This window comes from Heterocephalus glaber, unplaced genomic scaffold (genome assembly GCF_053883595.1).
Source record: "Heterocephalus glaber isolate CG9 unplaced genomic scaffold, H.glaber_assembly_v1.0 deba00001460, whole genome shotgun sequence".
Taxonomy (NCBI): Eukaryota; Metazoa; Chordata; class Mammalia; order Rodentia; family Bathyergidae; genus Heterocephalus; species Heterocephalus glaber.
This window is the reverse complement of record NW_028258307.1, coordinates 12,966,558-12,992,484: the sequence shown is the minus strand read 5'-3', so window position 1 is coordinate 12,992,484 and position 25,927 is coordinate 12,966,558. Positions and strand designations below refer to the sequence as shown.

At 35.1% G+C, this 25,927-nt stretch overlaps 1 protein-coding gene and 1 pseudogene across 21 annotated transcripts in view; both read left to right on the top strand.

The window, feature by feature from the left end:
* Marchf1 (membrane associated ring-CH-type finger 1) overlaps positions 1 to 25,927 on the top strand; it is a 1,027,787-nt gene that overhangs the window by 606,307 nt on the left and 395,553 nt on the right. The window lies entirely within an intron of this gene.
* Positions 19,557 to 19,712, top strand: LOC147826905 (U2 spliceosomal RNA; annotated as a pseudogene).

Sequence of the window (25,927 nt, the reverse complement as noted above, 5' to 3'; positions counted from 1 at the left end):
TTTCCACATGAATTGCTCTGTGAAAAGGTTTTTTTTCTTTTGATACCTCTGGCCATATCAGAATGTGTACTATCAGTTAAATGACTTTAAGAGAGTAGAAATGCCTATATATTATCCAGTGAACTGAATTTAAATTGGATAAGAGAATGAAAGACAGCTCAGGGCCTATTTGTATTGACTAGTTAACAAATTATAGATAACGTCAAGGGGACAGTTGTGCTGCCTCAGTTTAATGTCAACAAAGGAAGCAACTGTTTCCCACTAGTGCCTCAAGTTGTACAAGTCCTTGTCTTAGTAGTCCTGAATGTGGCTGAGAAAGTTTTGATTACTTAGTTTGGTTACTAAGTTTGGTTAGATTAGAAAAACTAATCTAGTTTTTCTTCACTCATTGTATTTATCATTTGTATATTCCTGGGAAACAACATTAACAAATTATTCCTCTGATTAACTTGATAAATATAGGTACTTAGAGGTAACTTCAGCTTTTTTGTCATTCTGACATTAGCAATAATACTTTTATTATATGTTTCATATATTTCTAATCATTATAATCATTATTAATCTTGCTAATTATTACTGATCACTTTCTATGAATAAAATGGGAACTGTTTTATGTGTTCTTCATGATGACACACATCTGCTGTATGGAATGCCCCCAGTTGACATAGTTATGAGTTGCCTCAAAACTTAATGAGTTAAAACAACTGTCTTGTAATGCCCATGAATCCTCTGGGTCAGAAACTTCAACAGCACAGAGTGGGATGCTTAAATGTATGTGGCTGTGGCATCAGATCTGTGACTCTGGGAGTGGCATTATTTGAAAGATCATTCAGATATCAGATACCCGGATCAAGATGATAAGACTAGAACTGCCAGCCAGAAATGGTGTGTATGACATTTTCATGTTTTGTATCCTTACAGCATGGTATTTTAGGATAGTCAGATATTTTTACATAGAACTTGAGTTTCTAAATGTGAGTTTGACAACAGACAAATCAGTAGCTGCACTGCTTATTTTGTGATCCAGCCTAACACTTCAACTAGCATCACTTGGGCAGTAGCCTATTGGTTGAAGCAATTACTCACATTCCTACTCAGGTGCAAAGGGAGTGAATGTAGTTTCCACCTTTTTATAGAAATTGTTTCAGATAATTTGGGGTCTTTGTTTTAGAAGTACCACAGTACACCCTCTGGCTTCCTTTGTGTGTCCCTTCCTTTGTATTCCAGAGTAAAAAATGTGATAATTCCCTTCCCCAAGACCTCTGAAGTCTCATTGCATTTTGTTATCAATCACAATTCCAGAAGTTTATTATTTAAACTTTCCAGTTACAAGGGAGGCTTCTTGGCTACAATTCCAGTAGAGGTCTTTTCAAAACCTCCCAAATTCAGAGACAAGTTATCTGTTGGCTATATATTTATCATGCTGGACAACTTCCATAAAGACTCCTATTCAGAAAGGATGGAAACAAGGGACTGAAGTCTATCTGGACACCCGTCATAAGATCTTGGACAAGGAACCATTCATACTTCCCCGAAACACTTTGTAACACTCTTGAGTTCTGCTATTTGCTGTGTGGTTGCCCCTCGAACTTAGCATTTCTTTTCCATTAAAGATAACTTCAAATAAGGAAGCTTGTGTCCTGCTCCAGGCAAGTACAATGGTATATTTTCATTTTGGACTAACTGTACCCTTCAATCAAAGCTGACAAGTTTCTTTAAATATTTTATGGGTTTCCTGCATATGGATTCACAATCAATAAAATCTATGAGTCTTTTTAAGATAACCTCTTCTCTGCTTTAGCTTCCTATGTGGATGCTAACCCTTAAAATTCTCTGGATCTTTACTGTATCTCTGCTGGAGGAGTCTTGTCTGGGATGAGGCAATCATCTTTATGAAAGAGTTTATGAGACACCACTTCTAGTCTTTCTTGGTTCTTACTGAAGTGTTTATTCTCTCGAGCTCATCTTAACTCTGAAATGTTTACCTGAGAGAAACAAGGAATGAATATTTGTTCTGAGGTATTTCCCTAATTTGAGACTCTTCTACTTGGAGAAACTGGAGAAGGGGATATAGTTTTATTTCTAACCCTAGTAAGTCCAGTCTCCTTTGTATTTCCCCTATAAGTAGTTTTAAATCTTAGCGTATCCTTCAGTTTATCTGTACATTTGTATCTTTTATGTAGACCCTTAGATTGATAGTTCTCTTGACTACTTTAACCGTCACAAATGAGAGCATTACCAAACTCTATCATTAACCCTGGTCAGCGTTTTGTTCAGTCTCTGAAGAATTTATTCTGAGTTTTCTCATCTTTGGCCAACAGATGACAAAGGCCCGTATTAGTCATGGTTCTCCAGAAATATAGGAACAATAGGAAATATATGTGCATGACGTATTATAAGGAATTGGCTTATGTCATGAAGTAGACTGAGAAGTCCAAGATCTGCACTTGGCAAGCTGGAGACCTGCAAGAGTCAATGGTGCAAGTTCAGTCTGAAAGCTACACTGCTTGAGATCCAAGAAAAGCTGAATTTCCAATTTAAGTCCAAAGCCAGAAGACCGGTGTTCCAGCGCAAGCAGTCAGGCAAGAGGAGTTCCCTCTTAGACTTTCTGTTTGATTCAGATCTTCAGGTGATTGGATGAAGACCATCACATTCTGCAGGGAAATCTGCTTTGCTCAGTTTACAGTTTGGTTATTCTGTTCACCTAGGAACTTTCTGGTCAAATGTCCAGGCGCCCAGTGACCCAGTCAAGGTGATGCATGAAATTAGCCATCGCACGATCCTTCCAGCTTCTGCTTCTGTCTCTTTCGAAGCAGTGCACATTTTTTTACATTTTCATAGCAGCATTTTTCCCTAGGTGCTACATTTCTATGGCAATTACAATAGCTATTCTTCTGAAATTTGTGCATTATATTAGGTAGGGCATAAAAGGGATAACTTATCATGACCCCTAAACCTGGGGAAAGTAGCTCAACAGTTAGAATCATCAGGCAATTTGCTCACTTTTCTAGTACGCGGATGAGGATGAACCCAGAAATAGAACCATCAACTGATCCATTTGCTCTCAATATGAAGGTGTCTTTGTTAATTTACATTTTATTTTATGTAGCTATATGCTGTTTATTGCAGTCATGATCCCTATTTGTTGTTGTCTATACTCAAGGCCTTTGATATTGTCCTCAAATACTGTTTCAGGGCTTTGCTATGTGACTTTCTTTGACCAATGAGAGAATAGGAAAAATTACGCAAACTGAGTCTTGATAATTACTTTTCCACTAGGATTTGCTCTTTTGCTTTTCTTGTAAAATGTATAAACCAGACTAAATAAAGTCATGTAACATAGTCATACCTATTGCCTCTGTAGCAGGAGGCTATCTAAAACCAAACACCCCCCAGCTGATGGCAGATGTATGAAAAAGTCTTGCTGATTATTTGAGTCTGGCCCAGGCCTAAATAATTGTCCCCTCGAAATCATGACTTAAGTAAACAGGTGTTATTTAAAGCCACTAGATTTAAGGGTAGTTTGTTATGCAACATTAGAGAATAGATATAGTGCCCTTCTTTAAAATATATGCTTATGCTTTGTGTTCTAGAGCCTAGATAGAGTTGTACAGCTGGTTCTGATAGTTTCTGAAGTTAAATGTAGATTTTATGCTTGCCACACTATTTTTGTAAGGATACAACAATCTATTTTAATACCACATTTACATATAGAAATCATCTTTGCCATTGCTAGATTTGTTAATTTTAGCTGCTAAATTAACTTTACAACTATCACAGTTACAGTGATAGTGACTAATTTTGATTTTTCCAAATTGAGTCCTTTGAGATTTCTATACCTAATAGAGCTCTTAAGCATATGTTTAAGGCACTTTTTAGTAAAAACATACCTTGTACTGTAAATAACTCTAGTACTTAAAGTCCAGTGTATTTTAGATTTTAAAAACTGAACAATTTCAAATTCACGGTGCAAAATTCTTTTAATAGTGCTGTTTCCCTTGGCTAATCCATATTTCACTATTTTTATCTATGTTTTTGAATGGGCATGTAAAAGACATTACATATTTACTTCTTAAATAGGTTATACTGTATTTAGAAGGCTCAATAATGCTAGAGGATATCTTAGGATCCTGAGTCTTCTTATGGCCATTTTCCAGCTCCTTGCAGAGGGACATCATTAGCTTTAGTTCTGTGGTATTTTTGCAAATACAACTAACATGATGGAGAATTTAACATGATACATTAGCCCACTGTAAAACACTATAATTCACTTACACAGAGTACCACCACTCTCCTGATCTTCTATGTGTTCTCTATGTACTGTAACCATGGACTTTGCTTCAGTTCAAGGGACAATAATCTCTTTACTTCTCCAGAGATTTAAAGTTACTATTCACATTTACTTGTCTAGCTTTTCATTCAATTCATCATGTGAATGGCTCCACCCATCTGTCTGAAGTTACGTACAATAATACTGGTGCACCTTGCCTCACTCTCTATCTCTCTACTCAAGTTTATGTGTTCCATGTCTAGGGATCACTATCTGAAATTACTTACTCAAGAAAGTAACAAGAAACTAAAGAGAGAAATGCTTTGCCTTTAGCCTGGCCAGAGCAGTGTTGGAACAGGTCAGCCCTGTAAAACATATTCACGGAGTGAAGAACTCTTATTTAGAACTGGTGTGATGATAGTTCCACTCTAGCCTATACTATTCAGAACTTCCCAGAAATCTTGTGCTCATTTCCAATGCCTGCATTTTAAGAGCACCATTGTCAAACTAAAGCATTCCAAAAATAGGAAAACCAAGGTTACTGAAGAGGCTTGAAGTGTTTTTTTCTTGAATATCTGTTTTAGGAAAATATGTTGCTATGTCTTAGATAATAAAGACTACAGATTGTCATACTTTTTTGAAGTAATTGAAGACTTGAGGTAGGCGAGAGAGAGGTTAAATTTGTTCTATACAGCCCTGAATGTGCAACTTAGAATTAAGAGAATATTAAGCATCAGAGACTGATGACAAGTTAAAATAAACATAGCTAAATTTTTCTTTTTCAGGTAAAGAAAAATAAACCCTGGAATGTTTATGTCAAAATATGCCCCAAAGTATAACTCTTGGGATGCAGTAGTAAAAGAGGAATTCAGACTTACTAATTTCCACTACATTGTTCTTTATACTGTATTTTCTTCCTTTCCACTTAATATTATTATTTTTTTCATACACTTTAAAAGTGCATAACACCCATCCAACTATATATTAACATTTATTGAGTGCTTACTGTCTTTGCATATGAACAATCTGTTCAGAAGAGTTAATGAACAAGTCTGTGTATTTCCCAGGTGTCTTGATTGGCCCTAGGATACTCCAGGACACGGGAGAACAAGAAACTTAAAATTCATAGCTCAGATTGCTTGATTTAGAGAAGTGCTGAGTGTGTGTTATCAGTCAGACTGTTTTCAAAACAGCATTACATTATAACTTTTCAGTCGTTCAGCCCCAGACAAGTACTCTTAAGACCCTTGTGATGTTCTGACACTCTAGAGATGTCATAAACAGAACCTTTAAAGGTAAGGTGCCATGGGAGTTGGCTGGCATTTGCCTTGTGTTGGAGCCCATGTCTCTCTCAGACCCTACAAAATCTACTGGCTTTAGCCACCTTCAGCCAAACCTACTGGTGCTAGCTCTGTCATATTGATCATCCTCTTGCCTTTCCCCTTGATTTTTGTCATTTTGGAGAAATGATTCAGTGAAAAAAAAATATGTCTTTCAGTTTAAATTGTGCTTATTTAAATAATGATTTCCTTCCATGTTTTGGATTATTTTGAGACTGTTTTTTGTCATTTCCTCAAGTTTACCCAAAATGTGTGATGGGCTGAAAAATTTCAGTAGATCGAGTAGCATCATTCCTATGCCAGTCTATATTTCTACTCTAATTTATGTTTTTGTTGAGTCATAAATGATTTAAATGATTAACAACATATATTGCACCAAGTTTAAAATATTAGATCATAGAAGCATGTTGCATGTAGCATTGATTTCTGTTTCATGTCATTTAGTTTGATCTTTTGCCCATCCAGATGGACTAGAGCATATGCTGAATTTATCACTAGAGATAAATAACGGAAGGATAAACTTACAGTCTCAGGAAAATTATTTTTACTTTTATGCTACATCTAATTTAATTTTCTGTAAAAGCAAAAACTATGTTAAAATAAATATTGCTACTGTCCTGTCATGTACCAACTTCATTGGCAAGAATCGATAACCTTCAAAGCATTATTTCCTCCCTGAGATATATTATCACACTGACAGATATCTCTCTGGACACATTTTAAAGTCTCTTCATTCTAGCAAAAATTTGCCTTAAATTGTAGAAAATGCTATAGAAAATATGCATAATTTCATGATGCTGCTCTTACTTCTTCTTACTTAAAATGATTCTCCTAAATATTGAGATAGCACAAAATATAAAAATGCAAACAAGAGTTTTCCTGCTGTACATATGAAGAGAGGATGTGTGCTCCTTGTTTTGCTGTTAGTGTGTGAGCTACGTTCCTATCCTATGGAAGCATTTCCATGTCTTTCTTGTCAGGAGAAGCAGATGACCACTCTAGAGAGCACCTGGCCCTTCTACCCTACTGTGTGTCTACTGCAAAAAGCTCCCCACCATGTGCCCATGGCTGGCTTCAAGGCCTCACTACTTGCCCTTTGTGAGCTCTGAAATCCAGGATGTTTCTATAACATCTGAGTCTTGAGGACCAAGCACTGTTACAGCACCATTTTCTTCCTTGCTTTGCCCAGGCCGGGGGGAGCAATTAAGCTTAACCCTCCTAATTAATGCACTGTGGCTAGACACAGTTAATTTGAATAAACAATTCCTGAGCCAAGAAGTCTAGTCTTTATTTTGTTGCATTTTATTTTCCCCGGCTGATTGTGCTTCAGAGATGCTTGCTGCATGAGGAGCAGATGGAAGAGGGGTGGTGGTGAATGAGGGAGGATGTGGGTGCCAAGTGTTAGGCTCTGGGTACCTGCTCGTACAAGGCCAAACTTGTGTTCAGTGTGAACAGTACAGTGGGCCCCTCTGGGAAGAAAACTCTCAAAAGTTAAGAAAGCAGAAAGCATTTACTCAGCGCTTGGCATAAAGTAAGAGTTTAGAAAATGCTGGCTGGGTCTAATGATGGTTTTGGTTAATGCTTGTTGCATGGATTAAATGTTATAAATTATTATTTGATAATAGTAATATTGGAAAATAATTTAAAATTTTCTGAATCATAGGGAAAAAACATAATAGGCAATAATAATAGCTATCTTTGCAACAAGAAATACAATACTATGGAAATTGCCTATGTAGAAATTTTAGTCTTAATTTTTGCTCTCAGTTTATTTATTTTACTCTGTCTATGGAACAGGAGGATCTGTAAATGAGTCTTAAACATGTCTTCCAAAAATCCAAGACTGAGTGTGGAGGACACAGTGAATAGTGTCCTGTGAGCATTCTAGAGGGTATGTGTAAACGTAGCGTTCTCATAGAGATAGTTTCAAGGAGTCTGGATGATTCTGTGCCTAAGCAAAAGCTTGTAGCCACCAAAAGGGTTTTCTTGGCCTCTGAGCTGAAAGACATAAGCAGCTATGCAGGGTGGTTCTGAAATTGATACCCCGCCAATTAGAAACTTACTCTGGGATATGTCCAGGAATGACCAGATTGATTGATGGTCAATTTTATGTGTCAACTATGGGCATGTTTTTTGGATAAAATTTTCATTTAAATCAGGGAACTTTGAATAAGAAGATATACCAGTCACATTTTAGGTAGTCCCAATCCACCTTGTACACAAGAAAAAGACTGGCTTTCCAACAAGAAAGAAGGAATTTACTGGAAAACTGTCTTTAGAATTCATCCACTCTTGGTTATCAGCACTTTTTATCTCAAGTTTGCAAGCTCATGTTGAAGGTTTTAGATTTCTCAGCCTCCACAATTATGTGATCTAATTCTTTCTAATAAATTCCCCCAAAGCTCTTTTGGGAAGATACCTAGAAGGAGAATAGTTGAGTCAAATGGAATTTCTAATTTTAGTTCTTTGAGAAATCTCCATAGTGATTTCCATAATGGTTGTACTAGTTTACATCCCCACCAGTGACAGTAGAAGGGTCCCTTTTCACTGCAGCCTGCCACCATTTGTTATTATTTGATTTCTTAATCATTGCCATGATTTTTGGTGTAAGAAGAAATCTAAGCATATCTTTAATTTGCATTTTTCTAATGGCCACAGATGTTGAAGACATTTTCATATATTTTTTGGTCATTTGAACTTCTTCTGAGAAGTATTTCTTCATTTCACTTGCTCATTTTTTTGATTGGGTCTTTTATTTTGGGTGATCTAATTTTTTTCACTTCTCTACATATTCTAAATATCAGTCCTCAGTCTTAGGAATAGGTGGAAAAATTTTCTCATTCTGTAGGGTGTCTCTTCACTCTGCTGATTGTTTCTTTTGCAGTACAGAAGCTTTTTAATTTAATAAAATCCCATTTATTGATTGTTGGTGCTATTTCTTGTGCAATTGGAGCCAGGTATGACAGTGTTTAAAGCAACATAATAGGTAATTTCTGGAAGCAGCAGGTATGATCATCAATAGGTGAATGGATGAATGGATAAAAAAGCGTATCTATTTACTGACCTATATTTATACTGATCTTTATTTCTCTCTCTCTCTCATAATGGAATACTACTAAGGTAAAAAGAAGGATACATTTAAGACATTTGTAGGAAAATGAATAAACTTGGAAAATATAATCTTAAGTGAAATAAATCAACCATACAAACTTAAATACTATATGATATCTCTCTTTTGAATATGTTAAAATACAAATAAAGAGCAAAACTAATGAATGATAGAAATAGGGAGATTAATCTTTTGCAAATGGAAATGGGTCCAGGGAACTGAGGAGGAAGGAAGGGTGTAAAGAAGGGGAAGTGAAAAGACATAAAATATATCAGATACTCATACCAAATACCCAGAATGCATGGAAGCATTAATTGTCATAACCAATAATAATAATAATAATAATAATAACAACAATGATGAATATAGGGACAGGCAATTTAGAGATAGATGGAGGGAAGACGTTGGGAAAGGAAAGGGGAATAAACAAAAATCCAGAATTGTTATGTACATGTGCCTAATACTTCTGAAGACGAGTATAAACTTTATGGACAGTGTCTTAGTTACTTTCTTCATTGCTGAGACAAAATAGCTGACATTCAAAGTTAAAGGAGGAAAGGTTTATTTAACTCACAGTTTGTAGGGGTTTCAGTTCATAGTTGGCTGTCTCCAAGGCAGGGTGGCACAGCAGAGGAGAAACAGTCCATGGCAGGCAGAAGTCAGCAAAGCACCAAAGTAGTGAAGAAGCAGCAAGCCACCACAGCAGCCCTCTTTCTGTCTCTTATATTCCATCCAAGCTACTAGAGTGGATAGTACTCACATGGAGGGAGGGGCTTTCTTTTTTTTTTTTTGGTACCAGGGATTGAACTCTGGTCCTTGCGCTTGCGCAGCAGGTGGCAAAACCACTGAGCTAAATCTCCAGCCCAAAGGAGGGTCTTTCTATTATCCACTCCCAGAACTATGCCAAACTAATCAGTGGGCTAATTTAGTAAACACACACTCTTGATCCTAGCATCACATACTCACACACTCTAGGTCTACCTCTGAAAAGCCCCACTTATGACTGCATGAGGCTTTGAGGGGACATCAAGATACAAGCCATAACAGAAAAAAAAAAACAAGTACTACTAAAAAATAAATAAGTGCTCATACACGGGGGGGGGGTTCATTGGGTAGATACATCTTTGATTAGTTCTGCTTCTTTAGAGAGAACCTTCAGTAATACAGTTTCCAACTTCTTGCCAATGTTCCTCTGTGTTGTACTAGCAGAAGTAATGGAGCCCTGAGAACTCCCTGAGGACAGGAGAAAATGAGACAGCAAGAATGCCATTGATGCTGTGTATTGAAATGCTGCTCCTGCAATGTTTTCCTTGGGCTAGTTATGCAAATTGCCAGTTATTTCCTTATCTTAAAACATGTCTTCAAAGTAAAAAATTCAATGGAATACAAAGATTACTGGAGCATATTGAGCTCTGGGATCAATCTGGGATCACTTATTTTGCCATTCCCTCATTCTTATAGCTTATTGCTCCTGATTTACCTCTATCAAAGCCCAACCTTTACTCTGCTTACAGGTCAACTTAGTAAGAGATAATTGGACAGTATCACTCCCCTGCTTAAGTGACTTTGATTACTTCCCACTGCATTATTTGTAAGTCTAATTTCATTGTCATGGTATGCAAGGTTACCTCATCTGATTCCAAAAGACGTTTCTTCCTTCAGGTCTCACTGGAGTCATTTCATTCTCTGATTGCTGCAGACTTACTGATCTCCTTATCACTGCTTGAATGTACAATTAAGCTGGCATATTTTCCCCCCACCTAGAATATTTGTTTCCTGTTTTCTGGTGATTTTTTAAAGCCCCACTTAAAAGAGAGCGAATGTATAATATATATATATATATATATAAATGTTTTGCATAGACTCTGAATAATCTGCTCTTTTGTGACATCAGAGCCCTTGTAGTGGATCACTACAATGACATGGTCATGCCAGTTTCTAGCAGACTCTTGTATGTGTCTGATACTGCTGCTGACATTACCTGTTCACAAATCTGGCTTAGAAGTGATTGTGCTACAGGATACCTATGTGACATCAACCAAATCATTCTCTAAAGTTCAATTTCCTTATGTGTAAAATTGTGAAAATTATAGGAACATGAAGATAATTAAGCTTTAATATATGAAAATGTTAGGAACAGTTCCTGGAACATAGATAGAACCCTAAAATATTAGCACCACATCATTTACGTATTGGCTTTTCAAAACATATTTATTGAGTAGCTGTTATGTGTCATACATTGTTCCACCTTTATTATTATTGGTTTCCTATTTATTTTTAAATTTTGAACATCTACTCAATAAATGTGACATAGATGTTTATTCTACATTTATTCATATAAGAATTGGTTTGGTCATTAAACTTAAACAATGGAAAATTAGATGCTCAGTTTTAATTTTATTTATTAGGTAAAAGTTTACAGCCTATGGCTATGAAAAACATACTTTATACCCTAAAGCTGTTCTCCTTAATGGTGAACAATTTAAATAACATAATTAAAATAATATAAGAGTTCCCTTGTATGTAAAATAACTATGTTTATAAAGACAACACATTATGAAATTACATTGGAAGCACCAATTTATAAATCCTAAGATTACGTATTTCTGTCTAAGTGTACTATAACAAATTTTAGTATAATTTCAAGTAAGTTCATCCTTTGAAATATTAATAATCTCAAATCTTTGAACAAAATCAATATTACTTTGCAGGCACTGCACCAAATACACATAAATTTTATAAATTGTATGTTATTGTATTTACTGTCTCTCAGTTTTGGTATATCATAAATTTCACTCAAAATTGTGAGAAATGCAATGAAAATATGTCCTGTTTCTCATATAAATAATGCTCACATTTTTAGATATCAAGGACCTTTTGAGCAAATTTAACACAATCTATATTGCTTTTGGAGCTTTAGTAAACAAAGTGTTCCCAGTGATATGTCCTTTGATTTTGTTATTTTCAGAGGCAAGAATCTGTCCTAGGAGCTAATTGATAGATGAACTGGCTAACTGTCCCATGTTACAGTCTTTTAAAGCTAACAAAGCAGATAAACATTCAATACCATTCTAGAGATGAACATGACAAGGATTCCCATAAAAGGTCATATATAGTTGATACGGAAAAAAAAAGAAACAGGTATGAGTCCTTGGTGCTACCATTTTGGAGCTGTTTTAGAATTTTACTATTGGATTACCTTAACAGAGAGAAATGTGAGAAATTCAGCCTATTCAGAAAGAGCTGAGGCTCTGGTCTATCCAAGTTCAAATCTATTGGGGCATCCTCTGTCAATGAGTTTCCTCATTTGTAAAGGCAATGCTGAAGATAATAATTCCTAACATACAGAGTTATGGCAGTGATCCAATGAGTAATAGTTATAAAGTGCTCAAAGCAGTGCATGTCTGGGACAGTGGAAAGCCTGTGCCTGAATATTTCACTTTCAAATAAGAAAGACCCTTCCCACACGTCTGCCAGTCTGTGAGTACCCAGGCTGGTATAATTATAATGTTATCATTATTCCACTTGCAGTTAGTGCAGCTGCTTAATAAATGTCTCTTGAGATCTATGGTTTTGAACTGCTTAAAAATCTAACATTGTTGTTTAATTATTTTTCAGTTCAGACACAATTCCTAACCTTGTATTGAACATTTTCCCTGTAATCCCAAAATTATTGCCCTAATTATCAATAATTTTGCACTTTAACTTTGTTTTTTCCTCAATTTTAACTAAGCTTAAAGAGTTGAGTGGCAACCATATACGTCAGACACAACATTGGGGCACTTCTAGCACAAGAATAATCTTGCCCAAAAATGAGCTCAAAGTTGATCATTTAAGCAGCATTTCTGAATCCTACCTGAAGCTATGGAAACTATCTACATGTTCTGCATTGCTGGTAGGTATGCACAGATGTGATGCTTTACATAGAGTGGTTATGTGAAAACAAATGAACCCGCAGATACTGCTCATGGGGCACGTTATAGAAAATGGGAATCAGGGTTTGTAAGTGTTGTCCTTGCAACATCAGCATAACTTAGGAATTTCTTAAAAATGCAAGTTATTGGGCCATATTTTAGATCTTCTGAATCAGAAACTCTGGGGGCAGAACCCAGCAATCTGCTTTTGCCATTCCCTCCACATGGAACTTTATCTCATTAGCAATAAATAAATCATACATGCACTAGCAATAGAAGGCAGCATTTACTAAATGTTGAATGATTATTTGTAAAAACAAGTGATAGAGATACTTAAAGAAAGTGGTAACCTAGAAAGGGCCAGGCAATGGAATTTAAGAGAGGTTGGATATTGTCCTCTTAGATCTCTGTGTTCCTAAACGAGCCTTCTGTTTATTGGTCACCAAGTAACAAACCACTCTAAGACTGACAGCCTAAAACAATACTTTTATTGCCTTTCATAGTTTTGAGAGTTTACTGGGCTCATCTGGGAGGTTCTTGATTGGGGTCTCTTGTGTCACTGTAGTCTTATTATAGCTTGAGCTTTAATTTGTTGAAGGTTTGACCAAGCTGATGTCCAGGAGTGCTTCCTTTATATGTCTTGACCTCTTTTTCTTTGTACTACTCAGTGTCTTCATCCCCCAAACCTCTCCAAAAGTCAGGCTTCTCAGCATAATGGTCTTGGGGTCAGGGCTCTTTGTACCATGCAGCTGGATTCCAAAGCAGAGGAAATGGAAACTCTCAGTCTTCTCCAATGTCTGGAGCTGGCACAGCATCAATTCTGTTGTATTCCTTTGGTCTTCACATTTACATGACCAATCATGATTCGGGGGGAGGCATGTATGTGGTGGAGCTGTCTATGGACAACAGTGGCTACCAGTCACAATCTTTGGAAAATGTTCACCCTGGCCTAGATGATCTCTGGAATATTCTTGCTTGCTGCTTTGCCTTTCCATGATCCACGGCGCTTCACTCCATGAATTGTAACTCAGCACTATAATAGCAAAACATATCTAAAATAAAAACCACCAGTTTTCTATTCCTATGACATTTTATTTTCAATTGGTTACTGGTATGGGCTGTTGAAAAAAGAAAAATCAAAGAAATTTTCCTTCAGGTTATAATGTCATTGGCTACCTCTCAGAAGAATGTGTCTCTTAAGCTGATGAAATCATTTTGCTTTCATCTCTGCAGTCAGAATGCACTGATGCCACAGGTTACATTACAAAGTATTGATATATAGCCAGTACATTTGTGTATATATACAGTTTTTTAAAGTCTGTAATATCTTATGAATTCATTTGAGTGGGTTTGTAGCTTTTACTCTATTTAAATCACTATTCCTTAAAAACATAATGGTTCTATCTGGATTCCAATGTTTTGAAATACAAGATTTCACAGAGAAGTACAGCACCCTCTAGGAAAACCTATTGAGTGGAAATAAATGCAGATTTGTTCTGTTTCTTTTTGTTGTTGTTTTGTTTTGTTTAAGAATGTCTTGAATATACAGGCTTTGTGGCTCAGAGTATTCACCTTCTGGGATCAAGCCATATGTCATGTCATTTTATGAAAGCCACGAAAATTTTACCAAAGAAGCAAAGTAAAATTCTACCTTACTTTTAAAACATTTTAATCTTTAAAAAGTTGAAAAGGAGTTTTACAAAATTTAAACTTATGTTAGTACTGGAATGTTCTGAAATGTTCTCATAAGAATGTCTGAAGCACAAATGAGGAAAAAATTGGAGTTGAGAAGTGCACAGGGGATGTAGGCTCAGAGTCTCCCTTGCTTTTGTCAAGGTATTTTTTTCTATGCCAAGGATGATTAGAAATTATTTGAGTTTTGGAAAGGGTCTATAAATGCAATATGGAGAACAAACTTCTGAGAAGCATGAATTTAACAAGCAATTCTGGATGGTAGCTTATAGGGAACAGGGGAAGGGGACGTTACCAGAACCTCTGCAGTGAGTCCTGGTCTCCTAGGAGCCACAGCAGCACACGGCGAATTACAGGAAAGGTAGAAAAATGACACTGAGAAGAAGCTGAGCTTTGGGTCTGATCAATGCTGCTCTGGGCAGCAAAGACAAAAGCCCCCCAGCTTACCACACCTTTTATTCAGTACCTCATAACAAATGACTTGCAGAGAATTCAGTACATCGGGAGAAACAAACGTAACAAATGACTTGCAGAGAGTTCAATAGTTCACATTAGGATAAACAAGGTGTAACAAAAGGCTTGCAGGGAGTTCAATACATCTCGGGTAAACAAGATGTTAACAGTCCAAGAACAACGAGGAACTGAGCAGATGTTTGTTCTCCCAGGATGTTTCTTGTCCTGGAGAATCACAGCATCACTGGATCACTGAAGTCTCAGTTGTGACCGGAGGCCAAACTGGAGTTATTCTGTAGCTGGGCTGTAGGCAAGAGAACTAGGCTAACCAAATGATTTTTCCCTAGAATTATGTAGCATTGCTCCCAACAGTAGCTGTGGATATGCAGAGAGCTGGTCAGATTCACAGTGCACAATATAAGTAGAGTGGAGCTACTTATAGGTTGGAGGAGGGTGCACTAGGTACAAGTAGTCAAAGATGACTAACAGTTGTTTTTGGCCTGAGCAATTCAATGACTGACAAGTAGAGCTCATTCCTTAATAGAAACTAACAAAAAAGGGTAAGTTTCAGATAAAGAAAACCAATATTTTAATTTCTGTGTAGAAGTACCTGTCACTATATCTGGCAAATATTTAAGTAGATGTTTCTTCATCACTTTTTTTTTTTTCTAAAACATATTAAATAGTCTCCTTAAAAAATAGAGGAAAAAAGCCAAGTTCTTGACAGTGAAACAGCACTGTGGCATCCAAACTATGCTTGCAAGCAGAGGATGCTGTGGTTTCCTGGGCAACACACAATCAGCACTTGTTCACACTCATTTCCTTTTTGCTACATGCATTCACCACAGGAAACCCTAGTGCCACTGTTTATATTAGTTTCTCATTACAGTTACTAAATGAATACATAAAATTTTTAAAAGAAATATGTCACATTGCATTAATGATTGCAGAATTTAATAAATGATCTAGAATTTAGAATCAGTGTAATAAAGCAGCTATAATTTTTGTCCAAAAGAAAAAAATTTCCAGCTATAACTATGAAAGTTCTGTTGGTAAATGCAAATAAAAATGTGTTAAAAACATGCATGGGTTTGATTCTTGGCCTTTATACAATTATTTAATAGTTACAAGCAGTTTGTAGACTGCAAATAGTTTCTATATTTGGTGGGGAAAAAACCAAAAAGCTATTAGTAGTAGCACAGATGTGAATTAATCCTTTGTGTTGAGCGAGAATGGATTCACACCAGGGATTCTTGTTGGGTAAACACTGAGACTTTTGGCTCAGGATATAACCTCCACAGTGTGTGTAGTTTTGTCATTCTTTAATGAAAATACGACTTTATGGGGTCATTATTTAGACTGGATGATAAGCACACTATTTAAATGCTGCTGTAGATGGTTAATATAGTCATGTTATAATTCTATTTATTCATTGTCATAACATAAATTATACTATTTACTTAAAATAATTTTGTATCTATTAAATTTTATCTAAAATATGGTCTATGTAATATATTTCCTGTTTTGTTGCATATGAAAATGTTTTCCCTGGTATTATCTTTCTTTGTTGCTTAAAGTAACAACCAAATGGAAATATTATTCCTAATTTAATAATAGTCTGAGGAGGTACCATCTATCTTGTTCACTTAATGGCTTAGTTACTTTTCTCACTGCTGAAACAAAATACCCAACACCTAAAGTTAAAGGAGGAAAGGTTTATTTTGGCTCACAGTTTGTAGAGGTTTCAGTCCATAGTCAAGTGACTCCAAGGCAGAGTAGCATAGCAGAGAAGAAACTGGGAAGGAGAAGAAACTGATCACAGAGAAGAAACTGTTCATGGCAGGCAGAAGGTAGCAAAAGCAGCAAGGGACAAGCAGCGAAAACAGCAGCCCTCTTTATGTCCCTTAAATTCTATCCAGGCTACCCACCCTTAGGGCAGGTAGCACTCACACTTGGGTTGGGGCACCCTTAATTCTAGCATCACACCATGAAAAATCCCAGCATCACACTCTTAATCCCAGCACACTCTAGATCCAGCCACCTGCAAAAACTCCACCTATGACCATATGAGGCATTAAGGGGACATCTAGGTACAAGCCATAGCACTTAAACTATGACATTCTGCCAATAGTACTTGCTGTCTTTGTTGATCAAATCAAAAATGTCTTTAATAACAGTAATTCCAAAATAAGAAGTCATCATATGTTGTGTTATTCATGTCAGCAGAAGTTTGTTAAACAAATTTTTGAATTCTTATTATGTTAGACATTTTAGTAAATATTTATTGAATGGCTAGTTAAGTTTAAGAAATATTTCTTGAGAATATGATATGAATAGACTTTCTCTTAACCTTTTATTTTACAATTGTAGATTTACATAAATATTACAAAAATAATACAGAGTGTCTGATGAACTTACCATTCAGCTTCACCTGAGGTTAACATCTTACATGATTATAACTTTTACATTTTAATTTTATTGAAACTCAGATTTTAACAGTGATTCCATACTATTCATTATATTAATTACAGACTTTTAAAAATTATTATTCTACCAAGTTTTTCACTGTCATCTATTTTCTATTCCAGGATCCAACCCAGGACCCTACATTAGATTTTCTTATCATGTTTTCTTGTCTTCTATGACAATTTTCAGAAACTTCTATGACAATTTTCTAAAACACCTATGTCCAAAATGATTATGTTTTTATAGTTCCTTATATATTTTACGCAAAATTGGAAGTTGTTTTATTTATTTGTCAATTCACTGGAATTTTTTTTCTATCATAACACACTGTTCTTGGCCCTGGAATGTAAGCACAGCTAGAATATTCTTATTCTGGAAAGGCTGTTGTATGCAAAGAATCCCAGCCTTGGCATGAGTACTGTAATATCAGGAATGGGGTTTGTGAGGGAAAGCACTCCAACTGTAAAGAGAGATGAGGTCTTTAAGGACAGTGAATGAGACTTCTACAGACAAGGCCCAGAGGCCAAGGAACAGCGATGCAAATTCACAGAGATGAGAAGCAGAGACTAATTATGGACAGACCTGGTGTATGGAATGAGGAATGAGTTGTGAGAGAACTCAATGGCCAGGGAGTGTCGTGTTGTGGAAGCCTTGTATGTTCTGACTTTGTTTCCTAGGCAGAGAACAAGTGAATCTGTAGGTGCCACATGTTGCTATTCGATCACTGGGTTACTCTGGGGAGTTACTTCTGACTATTAAAATTTTATTCAGAACACCCTATTTTAGTGTTTGACACTACCATCTCAAGCACGATGTGTTTCTTTCTCCTTAACATTTAAGAGCAGTTAGGAAAGTCTCTAGGATGAATGCTCTCATTGATAAATATTTTTGGAACTTCTCTCTCGGCTAATGTAAATTTTGGTATAATAAATAAACTCATACCTACATTCCACCTCTGCCATCTGATTTTAACTCTTTCCTATAAATAAGAAACATAATGGGTGTGAGGATTATAGAGAAAAATAGAATGTTGTTAAACTCAAATTGCTATTCTGAAAGTAGGAAAAGATGTTCCTTTTATAAAAAGATTAACATTTAAAGTTCCAAACAGTCCAATAGTTTGTTGAAATCTCCAACTCAAGGATCAAATGAAGCAATTTTATGCTGAATTTGTATAAGATGCCAGAAGCAAAATTATTAAATTTAAAGCAAGGCCACAATACTTTTTGTCTCTGTGTGAGAAGAAAGTATTATTTAGACCTTGCTGCTCGGTATAGATTAACATCACCTGGGAATGACTAAAGCAGTATTTCCATCTGTAGCAAATTCCCCAAGTGATTCATATACACATCCAAATTTTAGAAAAGCACTAAATTAATACCTGGTTATTAGATTTTTTAATTCTTTTGAATAAGCCATAAATAAAATCATGACTATAGTTTGTTTTTAAAAGATGAAAATGTCAAAATAATATGTGCTTGCCAAAATTCTAGAAAGAATATTGAGTACAGTTATCAATCTTCTTAACTATTCATTTTATTTTTACCTAAGTGCATGCAAGGGAAAAATGAGAAAATTGTTTTTAACTATCTTTAAATGTCAGCTCATTAAATCTTAGTCTCTCTAATTATGTATTTTTAATGACTGATGAAATTTGTTATATCAGTCTTCCAAGAAAATTTTAGATATAGAACTTTAAATGTCATGTTCTTTAACCTAACACTTAAATAGTCTGGTTTATATTAATCTGAAGCATAACTTTTTCTGAAGATCTGAATTTCTTGGGCATTTAATGATATCTTCATAATCTATATAATTTATACAGATACTATAATCTCCTATTTTACATTAAACTTAAATAAAGGAAGTGATTTACCTTGCAAAGGACCTATATCACTTATTTAATTATTTCTTCTTTTTTTCCATTAAGTTTATTGGTACATTTTCGGTATAAAACACAGTTACATTCATCATTGCGATCTTGTACCTTTACATGAGTATCTTGGTTCTTTTTTTTTCCCCTTCCCTTGCCCTCCCTTTACCCCCTCCACCCTTCCCTATTTGCAAAGACTTAGTTTCCATTTTTTTCCTTTTCTCATATTTTTTCTTTTCCCTTTTTTCTTTCCCCTACCCCTCCCACTTCCCCTGCACCTTTAGACCTTTTCTTCCTGTTACACAATATCAGTTACACATTTTTTAAATTACAATATCAAGATCTAGGAGACATTACCACAGATTTTACAGGATTTAAAAGGATATAGAAAGCATATTTCAAAAATCTGTTTTGAAATAAATTTAATTATTTCTTTATAATCGCTTCTTGGCCTTTTGGCTAAGATCAAGTGTACTTCTTTATATATTTAAAATGATTAGTCAAGACTTATTGTATATAAACTGTGGTTAGGGTCACAGTCATTTTTGTACAGTCATCAAGAAATTAACACTAAATTCTGGGAAACTGCCTTCCTCATGAATGCAGTTATCTATTGATATTAATCAAAGACTAGCAAGCTTTCTTTATAAAAGGTAGATAGATGCACATTATCTATGTACCTTTTTTGTATGAAACTTGTGTTTTTTATATATAAATGAGAATAGTTAAATTGTGTTGTGGTAATGCCTGTTTTCATCTGTATAGTTAAGTACGTATATGAGGCACTACTTCTGATTTATGGCAGTGTTTGGTCCTAATTTTTACTTTTATTAAAGCATCGAGTTTTGCTTTCAATTTTATGTACCTTTCTTCCAAGTTAGATCTGCAGATGTGTATAGATAGTTCATATTTATGTATTGCACATAATCATGCTATTCAGCATTGATGCTATATTATACTATGTCAATATATTATGTTCAGAGGGGAACAAAGATAGTTAATATTTTTAGTTTTGTAGCTCATGCAGTTTCTGCTTCTTCTACTTTGTGACTGTTGTACAAAAGTAGCTGTAGCTAACAATAAACAAGTAAGCATAACTGTATTCTTTTGATTTTTAAACCACGTTTAAGTGTGAAAACTATTCTTAAATTTTGCCTGTACAAAATAGGCAGTGGCTCTATTTGGCCTGCAGACCATAGTTTGCTAACGTGTGAAATGAGACATTGAACATATGGATCAGTATTCACAGTGGTTTACTGTTGACTATGGATTTAGTAAGTACCTAGTAAATTCCTGCTACCTAAACTGTAACATTGACATTATGAGAATTTTTGTTGTTATTTTTAATTTGTCAAGAAAAACAGAGACTGAAAAAGAGAAACAAAGAGAACCAAAAGTCACTGTGACTCTACCAAGTACTAAACACTTTATTTCATCTTGTTTGAGTTTTACCATAGCGCCATAAAATAGATATCATTTTATACACAAGAATTATTGAGGCTTAAAGAACTTTTCAAGGCTATACAGCAAATTAATGATAGAACTAATCCAACTCTGATTCTAAATCCTGAGATACTTACACTGCGTCACACTGGCCACAATAGCTCACTCAATAAACATGCATATTCTATGTTAAAAAGATTTATTCTTGGAGGAAGATGAGGAACAATGTGAGAGAAAATACTATTTATTTGGAACCTTGAGGCAGAGTTCTGATAAGTAGCAGGAGGGTGAAGGAAGGTATCTCAATAAGCAAAGAAAAGAGAATGTGGTTGGAGGTTTCAAAAGTAGGCAGATGAATGACCAATTTTAAATATAAGTATCCATGACATTATCATTCAACCCATTCTCCATGCCTATGTCTTCCTTTCCCCCCTATACTTTTTAGCCTCGCAATCCTGATTGGTTCACACTCATTATTTTACTTACTTGTTTCTCTTCTTGGCCAAAATTTTCAAAAATTTTCAGTGCTGCTCACCTTGTATTTCTAAGTCCCCAAGAAACATTTAAAGAGAAGTCGCCTTTTCTTTGATGACTCTCACATAGGCCTTTGGACCGTAAAAGAAAAAGAAGGTAGCTGATAGGGGTTGTGTCTTTCATACACCACTGCCTTTAGTACTTCCACAAAACAGATTATAGCCACATAGCTTTTTAGATGATATGCAAATTATATCTGGTCACAGTATTTGAGCTAGATAATAATTATTACATAGATTGAATGGTGAAAGTGTCATTAGTGCAAATATGCACTTTGTGCAGACTCTTTTTTTATATAGTAACCCCTCTGAAAAACATAATCCACATTTTCCTCTTAATAATTCATCTCATATTTTATTATGTGCTTAATTTTTAGACATTTTAATTGTTCTTTGTTCAGGAAATCCTAATAGTGAAAAGATCCATGTAGTGACAGTGAAGCTGTTAGTATAGTACATTTGCACTTCAATTTAGAGTAAATGTTATAAAAATGATACGAGAAAAGTTATATCCTAACAGAGACTTCACATGTCCTTGGATTAGTATTTTCTGCAATGTGCATTACACAGGATAAAGAATGAATAAAATAACACATTAAGAATCTTTCAGATGAAATCTATAATATTAAAACAGTGTCCAACTTTGGTTCAGGAGATGGAAATATGATGGCTAACATTTTCAAAAAGTAACTTCAAAAGTAACTTTGTATTTGGAAGATGAAACTCAAATATATCTTTCTCATGGCCTCATACTTATTCAGAGAAAAGCAAGCAACTTTCAGAGTATTGAAGAAGTAAAAGATCAATAGAATCTTTGTTGCTAATAACTACTTCCTGAGATTTAAGAAATTTTATTTCCTTTATAATACTAAATTATATCACAAAATAAAAAGTGAGAAAGAACAGGCAGAAAATAATTTCATAAAAGCATGACTTGTATAATTTACAGTATGTAGCATATGTGAAATGGTATCCTGGGGACTGCCAGTTTAAGAAGATGCCATTCTAAGACATTTTAAGGTACAGGTTATTAAAATGGAAAATATTTGGGGAGCTACACCCAGGAGTATCATTCACAGTTCATAAATGATTACTTGGGGTGATCCTAGCTATCCTTAGATCTTTAAGCTCAACTAACTTATTCACGTGACCGTCCTAAGGAGCCCTGGAAAGCAGGCTGTGTAAGGCAGTTCTGCATTTCACAATTGCCCTGGTCCCCTTGCTGATTTACCTTTTGCTCTCATTCCCTCTGACTTGTTCCCCAGATTTGTAGTTCTTCTTTCTTTGGAGCTGTCATTTCAGAAATACCTTCCCCCAAGTACCCTATTGTCATTTTTCTCTGTCTCAGTTGCCTGAATTTATCCTTCTTCTTGGGTTTAGCCCTGGTTTTAGTTTTTGGCCTGTGTATCCTCTACCAGGAAAAATCTCATTCACTTACATAGGCAAACCTTCTCCAGACCTTACTCTTTTACTTCATTGTGGGCTTATATCTATGTTCCTTATTATTTGCACCTAGATAGTAAAGCTGTTTAATGGAAAAGTTCAGGAAAAAGATTGATTTAAAAATGTCAGAGAAAGAGCAATGGCCATTGACAAATAGCTTGCAAGAGAAAATTATAGATATGACAAGGAGAAGTACAAATATAGTTGATTGTTTTCAGAAGTAATAAACACTTTAAACCCTTTTATCCTTTTTTTTTTTTTCTTTTTGCCTCTGGTATGATCAGTTTTCCTCATTTCATCTAATATCTCTGTTGAAGTGTGACTTGGTTTCCAACGTACCACAAAGTAAGGAAGTGATCATTTTGTATTCTTTCTTTCTTTCTTTCTTTCTTTCTTTCTTTCTTTCTTTCTTTCTTTCTTTCTTTCTTTCTTTCTTTCTTTCTTTCTTTCTTTCTTTCTTTTCTCTCTTTCTTTCTTTCTTTCTTTCTTTTCTCTCTTTCTTTCTTTCTTTTTTCGTTTATATATTGCTCTGTTCTAATTTATGTGACTTGACTCTGTCCAAGACTGAAGGGCCTCAGCCAGAGCTGAGTCCTCATGGGAATAGCTACTCCTAAATAACCTGGTCTGTTCTCCCTGCTTATATTCCCAGCATGGCATAAATAAAAACCAGTAGAGTGGTGTAAGGACCTTATGAGCAGATCCAGGCACCATCAGTTGAGAATGTACCTGACATCCTCAATCTTCACTTGAGATAAAGCTGGTAATTCCTGCTTGGGTGAAAGCCATTTTTGTTCTATCCAATGTGTAAGCTCCTTTTGACCCAGATTGTAGGTATCCATTGATCTTGCTTGCTGCCCAGAAATTCACTTGCCCAGAACCTCTTTCTAACATCAAGGAAAAATAGATTTCTTTAAATCAATTTATTGAAAATGCACTAGTAATAAATTGATGCACTTATATAATTCAAAAAACCTTGTAAATTAGTACATTCTATCACTCCTAAGGTAAATTTATAACATTTAAGGATCATAGTGTAGGCTCTGGACACTTCATGGTATCACAAGTTATGCATCCCTTGAATGGGTCAGATTGCTCCTTTATTAAAACCTTGTTCTCTATTCAGAATCCCCTCAATTTGATGTTTTAATTTTTGGTTTTTTGATTTTTCAACTCATTCTGCTAATCATTCCCTTGTTAAAGCTTCAGCACTTCACTTGATTGCTTAGATTATCATGGTATCTCCTAATTGTTACTGAAAGCTCTTTTAAATGTGGACTTTTCGTCTCATTTATTCTTATCTTCTACTCTTCCTCCATATCACCCAGTCACTTCAGTCCCCTACTTAGGTGATCTTCTGTGCCTTTACTCTATTTGTTCCACTTAAAACAGCCTCTGTCCTCATCTACACATAGCTTTATCTTCTACGTATTGTTAACCACAATTCATGTTCTGTCCACGTATTGCCTTTTCTGAGAACCAAGCTTTCCTTTGTCAGACTTTAATTTTCTTTGAACATACCTGATGATGAATCATATACTACTTTATTCACTAATTTGTTGTTTCCTTAGTTTAACTGTAAATTTTATAGCATTAAGGAGTTACATTTTGCACTGCAGTGTTAAAATACTAGATATGTAGTAAATTCTTAAAGACTGATTTTCCTAATGAAAATAAATATGCTGACTGTACTGTATTAAGACATCTAAAAATAACTTAACCTCTAAGAAATTTTGTATTAGTATGAATGAAATATAGTAAATGACACTGTCTGATTTGACAACAGTTTTGATAGTGATCCATTAAGACATAAAATGTACCATGCAATGTCATTGTAGGACATTGATTATTTAGTTTAAAATGCCATTGTATAGTATGTTTTATGCCTTTATTATTGTCAGCTAGGTCTTAGTTTTTAATGCCTGCACTCGTAATGTGTTGTAGTAGAAGACACAAAGTGTTAAGGAAGCAAAGTAGACTAATTGAGAAGGTGTAGTGATAGCTGGGGATTAAAGGAGAGAAATCTATGTTGGGGAATATTACTTCATACTTTTAGAATTTTGATAGTAGCCAATAGATTCTTTTTCTCTTAAGAAACTATGTTAACTACAGAAAACAGTTTTTATTCTTCAGCTATGAAATAAAAAAATGAAGTAAATGATTACGAAGTTCTGGTAATTCAGAGTATTCCAAGGTGAAACGAATTAACAAAAGCCCGGGGGCTTCAAGGCAGGATAATCTACTACTGGTTCCCTGTTTCTACTCTAAAGAATTACCACAAATTTAGTAGCTTAATACAGGACAAACTGATTATTTTAGAAGTCTAAACTTGGTGAACAGGACCGTGTTCCTTCAGGGGTAGGAGGCTCTTGGGCCCCATCCATTTTGTTGACATCTCTAGCTTTTTGGGGCTGTGTGAGTTCCCTGGCTTGTACCCTACAACACTCTGACTTGCATTTCCTTTGCTATACAGTCTTCCAGTTTTATCTGAATCTGACCATTCTGCCTTCCTCTTCTGAGGACCCTTGGTTTTATTGTGTCCACCTAGATAACCCAAGAAAATGTCACCCTCTCAAGATTAGGACTTAATTGTATCTGTCCACTTTGTCCATGTGACCTTGAATATCACAGGTTTCAGGAATAGATACGGTTGTCTTTAGGGGAAGAGCATTTTGACTAAAATGGCAACTAAATATATTAGAACCATGACTCATACTTTTCCTGCTCTAAGTACATGGAAAAGAGTATCAGAAAGAAATAAAAAATTCAGGAATTTTATATTATGAATAACTACATTATTATATAAAGTAAGAAAAAACTTTTTTCTAAGGGACTTAAAATTAAAAATTTCCACAAGATACAATGTTCTAATGTATTGTCATTCATTTACAGCATTTCTTTGTGCACTGGCCGAGTTAAAAAATTTTAAATAATTGTTCATTATTTAATGACTATGCTATTTTCATTCATATTCCATAAGTTTGTATAAAAGGTAAAGGCTGCTTATATTTAACAAATTTGGTAAATAGATACTAATTAAATATAAATCTGGATTTTAAAAATGGAATTTGTTAGAATTTTCTAATGGTTTTAGAAGTAACATTTCAACAAATGTTGCAGTGGTATTTAAGGAGAATTTAAAAATAAATAATACAAATCCATCCCATAAAACTAAATCATGGACAATTGATTCATTTTTAATTGCTGAAAGGACTACTGAGATGCTTCTGTACCATTAAAAGGATAGCTACAACCCTGAGAAGTTAACAAGATTAATTGAAAACTAAATTAATCAACATTGATTGTTCACTTGGGTTCAGTGTAATCTGCAGCCTTTGGGGAATACAAAATAAATGAAACCATGCTTAATGTACTTGGGGAGATTTGGTATATA